General features: G+C 37.9%; 1 pseudogene; it reads left to right on the top strand.

Annotated features, from left to right (window-relative positions):
• Positions 1-383: 383 nt before the first annotated feature.
• On the top strand, positions 384-1,995 carry LOC117238767 (annotated as a pseudogene).
• The last annotated feature ends 4,574 nt before the right edge of the window (positions 1,996-6,569 follow it).

Raw genomic sequence — 6,569 nt, forward strand, 5'->3', positions numbered from 1 at the left:
TTAGTTTCTGGAGTATCTAATTACCACGGTTACTTGTCCGGTTCTATGATAATCGTATTTGCACTAGCCAATGTCTTCTCTATTGCATAACGACAACGTGTAATCCAAACGAAGATTCGTTTCACGCCCCTAACCCTAATTCTAATGTAAACCCGACACATATATAAGATACTATTGGTGAATTATAAGAATACTTTATAAGAACCCATATTGAAGTGAATACCAGTAAGATAAAAATACTAGTATACAGCAAAAGAAATAATAGGATAAGAATGAGAAAAATTAAAGAGAACAGTGAAATGGAGATATATTTTGAATGTATCATTTATAAAAACAGGCACATTGCAAATATTGAAGTAGTAACAAAGAGCCCTGGCTTTGGAAAGAAATAAGAAATATTTCAAAAATCTGGGACTATACGATGACTCCTGGCATAAGAGAGACAGCGTTATGTCAATTAGGAGGAAGTAGAAGAGAATTAGATATATTTAATCTAATTTTTGATGAAATATTCTGGGAAAATATTGTAATCGAAACTAACCGGTATGCAGATCAAATACGAGCGAATCCACGCAGAACATGAGAAATCGACGACACTTGGTTTTTGGACATTGTAGATTCTAACTAAATTAAAAGATATTTCGCATTGTCCGTAATAATGGCACAGGTAAAAAAACCAAGAATACAAATGAATTTGTCGAAGAGGGCTGTTATCGAAACGCCGATATTTAGAAAACCAATGCCCTTGAAAAGATATCCGCAAATTACAAGGTGTTTGCATTTCGCAAACAATAATCTGGTTGCCAATACAGATAAATTGAGCAAGATTAAACCTGTGATCAATTTTTTGAACCAAAAATTTAAAGAAGTATATATAATGAAAGAAGACATTGTTATTGATGAATCGCTCATGAAATTCAAGGGGCGCCTATCTTATAGGCAATTTAGCCCATCAAAAAGGACAAGGTTTGGCGTTAAATTTTATAAATTGTGTGAGTCCGATTCAGGCTATTGCTATGAATTTAAAATACAGGGTGGTTGGTAACGCGAAAAAGAAGTCGAAAATATAGAATAAAAATTTTTTTTTAAATTCGCGTAGAATCACCCCCTTTCAGCCTGTACCACCAGTTACCAACCACCCTGTATTTACAGGCCACGATAAAATAAACCGTGATGATAGCGCTTCGGAAAGTGTTGTGAAAGAGCTTTCTGAGTCAGTGTTGCATAGGGGTCACACTTTACACATACATAACTGGTATTCTTCCCCAAAATTGTTTATGACATTATCGTTTAATTATAAAACAAATGTAATTGGCACGGTACGTGGAAATAGCAAGCATATGCCAAAAGATTTGTGCAATGTAAAATTAAAAAGGGGGAATATGCAATAAGAAGCTGCAACCGAATACTCGCTATAAAATGGAAAGACAAGCGAGATGTTTATATTATGACGACAAAACATGAAACAGTCGAAATAACTACACAAGGATCCAATCGTTCTCCAAAACCAAATTGTATTACAAAATACAACAAGGGAATGAATGGAATTGATCTCCAAGACCAAATATTAGCATGCTTTCCAGTAATAAGGAAATACATGAAAGGATATAAAAAATTTTTTTTATCTGTTCCGACATTGGTCTTTTTAATTCATACGTTTTATGCAACAAAATAAATAACGGGAAGAAACAATGTTACGTTGACTATAGGATCAACATAGCCGAATCACTATTGGAGAATATGCCAAAACCGAATTATAGAGAACAAGGACAATTATATTCCGGTGATGTGCCAGAGAAACTGCACGCGAAGCATTGGGCTTATTTTTCAAAACACATTGACTCAACAGCATCAAAATTAAGACCGTCAAAACCTTGTAGAGTTTGCCAAAAAAATAAAAGACGTAGAGAAACAACGTGGGAGTGTAAGAAGTGCAAAGTTCCCTTACATCTAGCAGAATGTTTCGAATTGTATCACACCATTGCAGATTATTAATTTTGTATTACTGATTTTTGTATAAATAAACTTTTTGTAGTATTTGCATATACCACAATTATTACATCAGGTTGTAATTACTTATCAAATATTCCGCAAATATTTGTAACTTTAGGAGGGCGCCGTCGCCGCTAATATTTATACTTGGCCCGATCATCGTACTACGGGCTATGCCCGTAGTTGTATGTTGTTAAGGGGTTAAGAACGTCAATAGCGATTGAATAATTGAAATCCGTAATGTCTAACGATTGGATGCTTTGCGCGGCCTTTCCAGTCAAGGATGATCGGAGATAATGGAATTTTTGTACCGGTGTTAGTCGTTCGCTTCGATCTATTGTGGACGAGAAGGAATCGTAAAAGAAATGCCAATTCTCGATGGTACCGTCGAAAGTAGGTAAATGAATTTCCGGTAATTTAATCGATGTCGGCTCGGCGACATTGGATGAATCGCAGCTTGGCGATTTCGACGACGATGCCGGTGGGGCATTATCTATAAGAGTGTTCATACTACCAGATCGTAATATATGCCTGTTATTTCGGAAACGCGCGGGTCTTCCTCCTCGCCTATGTCACGTAAAGTTGGTACTTGGATTGTAGTAAGAAGGCTGAGTCGTAACCCAACTACTAATTTTCCTTTATAAAACTTTATTATAAATGTTAACACTTACAAAATAATACCGAACCGGAGAAAAGGGGCTCTATGAGTACAGCAACTAGAAGAAGAACAAGAATTGCCCGACCTGGGTGAAGTCTCGGTTTATATACGTTTTGGTTTTAGGATGTTGAGGGGCTAGGTGTAGGTTATGGTGTGGAGAAGTGTCCGAAGGTCGGGGGTCGATGTCTTATCTATGATGTGGACTAAGGTGTGTCATAGCTTCTGTGTAGGCTATGATGATAAGGTGGTGATGTGTCCAAAGGAGTCCAAAGCTCGGGGTCGCTATCTCATGGTTGAGATGAGATTGATGTCACACCTAAATCGTCTAGTTCTTCTTGTAAGAGTCTGTAGTGTTTCCACGTGTCGTCGAGTAGTGCCTTGTAGGCCGCTAAAGAGGCCTTATTCGGCTGACTGGATTTTTCAAATTCATCGAGTCATTTCAATAAGGTTGTAAATCGGCCGATTTGGAAGCCTCGTCTCCGATGCAAGAAGATAATTTTGTCTATGTTCTCCATTGTTATAGCGGATTGTAAAGACAATACAATGAACGAGCTTACCTTGTGTCGTGAATTGAAATGTTGTTCGTCACCGTGAGTGTCTGATTTGACGTGTAAGACATTTCCTTGCGGAAGTTGACCCTCTAGTTGTTGGCGTGAGGTTCGTCGCTAACGGTTGCTGCGATGCTGATGATGATGCGATCACGTAGCACTGTATGATTTACTGCTGTATCACTGTTCACTTGATCGTCCAATGCGCGTGATGCGGCTCGAAGGACCAACTGTTACGACCGTTCGCGAAGAGACGCGATCGCGAGAGAAACGTGTGAACGAGAGGCGTAAATTCTCGCTACGATTATGATAATCGACGCTTGTTTCGATTAGAAAAGCAGAATAATAGCTCAAATGATTTTAACTCTGAATTAACAGGGTTAATGTAAACTTGTATATTTAACAATATTTAAAATTATAATGAAAACGTCAAAAATGATTTAACAATGACACGATTAGTTTGTTACAGTAATTCGACCCGACTTTATGATATTTCTCGATGTATTCGTTAGACTAAGCGACTTTGATTTTATTCGTCTGAACCTCTCGATGCATTCCGTTTGAATCCTCATTTGCCACTGACTGCCCTTCCATTTTGTCCTTTGTCTTCTCTGGGATACGACCCCCACTACGCTCGGATTACGCCACCGTTCGCGCCTATGATCACGTATACCACCTTCTTTGTGCAGATAAAATAACGTACCGAAGGCGAATAGATGTTTCTAGGACTCGCTGCTTGACGACAACTATGTGTTTATCGCTACTTTGTGTATATCTCGACGATCATGTAAGACGATCTGTTTGCGACGGTAGGAACACGGCCTATAGTAAGCCTTGTGACGGTGAAGTATATAAATATACTAACGACTCAGGAAAGATAACTGAAGTGAGTTGCTTAGATATGAAATTATTGTTAATAACTAAAAGAATAATAGTATAAGTTAGATCAGCAGAGAGACAAAAGTGGTTGTGAAGTGAGTCTAGGAAACAGGATAAAATATAAAACAAATAAAAATGGAATATGCAATACGGTCTATCCAAGAAGATTGGATACCAGCTAATGCATAATAAAAGAATGCCTGCAATATTTGAAATTAAGAACAAAATTCTTAAAATAAACAATTACCATCTTTATGAACAGAGAAAATTGATTATTGAGACTAAAGAATTTTATCAAGAAATAACATGACGCTCAGTGTTGCGTCGCATGGAACATCTGCATTCCAGCTGACGCTACCTAGCAGCCAGCGGCCCACCGACAGCCTTCCAGACCCTCAATAAACTCAAGGACCCAACATAAAACGGCACTTTTTAGCTGCATTGTTTCCACACGTTTGCCAGTCAAACTATTGCCTAGAAGTATTTTCGGTTATGTTAGAGTTTCGGAGAAGTCCTTGAGTTTATTAGGCTTTCAAAATTCACGGAGAAAGCGGGTAGTCGCCGAACGGAAAACCAAATACATGGCCACCGAGAACGACTGATTTTCCCCAAGAATGAAGTCACCCCGTTCCACGCTGGTGGGAGACTTCCCCATATCCTTCTTCATTAGCAGGGGTCATAACCAATCGGCATCGCGGATGTTTACCCTTACCTCCTTAACGAAAAGTGTGAACAACGAATCCGCGTTCTTCATTCTAAGGGCACACCCACACCAAGCTTTCCTCCGGTAAAACACACGGGCCAAAAGCTCAGTCTCAATCAAACATTTCTTTAAGCAGTCAACAAGTCGAACACAGTAGTCATCTCATAGCAAATATTCATTTTGTGTTACACCGAAGTTGTTGGTTTGTGAAAATGTATAATAATCTGTTAGCAGTAGCGTTATCCTTAATTTAACTACCCTTATTATCCCAAAAGAAATAAGGGATCGAACGATTCGCGGCGTCGATTAGCAAATCGTAACGGGAATTCACGATTCCCGTTGGCGCGCTTCTTCGAGATCGTGTCTCCCCGCGGACGTGCGAAAACACTCAGAGCATAATAACTGAAGTTATAGTAACCTGAGCACAATTCAAAAACTTAGCTATGACTCTTTTGTAATAACTAACAAACAAACATTTCTAACTTAATTAATTAAAAACAAGCTACAAATAATTTGAAGTAAAACATGAATAAGCTTAATAACAAAATTAAATAAATAGAATTTTTCTTATTTAAATGCGACAGTTCGTAGTACAAAACAAATTTTGTTCAGAAATAAGGTTTTCTGACAATTTTTAGCGAAAATTTTTGCAAAAATTTCCTAAAGAAATTGTAATCTATGAGATAAATGAAATAAAAATACAAAAACCAACTGTTATTAAAAGAAGAATGATTATTTTACAAGATAATATGAAACTGTGCAAGGGATTACATATGTAACATATTGTCCCGATGTACACATATCTGTGAAGCGACTTACTACCCTGTATATTCCAGAAACTTCTTAGTTTGCCCCAGCCTTAGCAATTTGAAACTATTTTATTAAAATTAAGAATTTTCCACATTAGATCGAATGCACTTCTAGTAGGTACCAAACAGTATATATATAGCAAGATTTCACATATCTCTAAATTATTCACAGAAAATTAATACGGCACATAAATTAGACTTCGGAATGTAAAAATTAAGAATAAATAACCGACACAGTCTCACAAAAATAGAAGGATAAAGATAGAGATAAGGCATCAAAAACAACAGTTATTTTTCAAATTTGTATCAAAAGTCCTTAAGAAAATAAATTCCTCCTTAAATTGAAAACAGTTATATGTATAGAAATCAAACTTGCTGTTACGCCGGGCGACTCTATCTGGCCCAGGTCATACATCGCGGGCCAGACGGCCACCAGATGTCCGCTCTTCCTTACTGCATACCCTCAATAGCCCTAAGCTTCCGTCATAAATCCGAGTAATTTGCTTGCTAAGGTCCTTCAGACCGAACAAATGTCTTTTTCGCAATCACTTTTAAAGACTGTTGTCTACCACGGCTTGCCAAGGGAAAGTTGGGTTTTTCCACGTACGATGCTTCCTAATAACAACTTTCTATCGAGGGCAGCTAAGACCCTTCCTAGTCCGCCAACCTTCGTTTAACCAATTAACAACGTAGCCTATTTCCCTCACTCTCTTAGCCAAAATCGTCACCAACAAATCCGATGGTCCCGTGCGCTAGACACACCCATCACTAGCTTTCCTCCGACACAGCATCGTCACTCAACTTCACTTGTTCTACACCGTTGGAAAAGTCAACTACTAGGTATATTATAGTGCTCCGTCCACTAACACACTAAATTCAATTATAAGAGTCCTGCTCTAGCGTACATATCTATCTTATCTTCGTGCGATAAGTGATTATCTATTTATCTATGCTCAACAGTGTAATCTAAATGTTGGAAA

This window comes from Bombus vosnesenskii, unplaced genomic scaffold (assembly GCF_011952255.1).
Source record: "Bombus vosnesenskii isolate JDL3184/JDL3185 unplaced genomic scaffold, Bvos_JDL3184-5_v1.1 scf7180000013606, whole genome shotgun sequence".
In the NCBI taxonomy this organism is placed as follows: Eukaryota; Metazoa; Arthropoda; class Insecta; order Hymenoptera; family Apidae; genus Bombus; species Bombus vosnesenskii.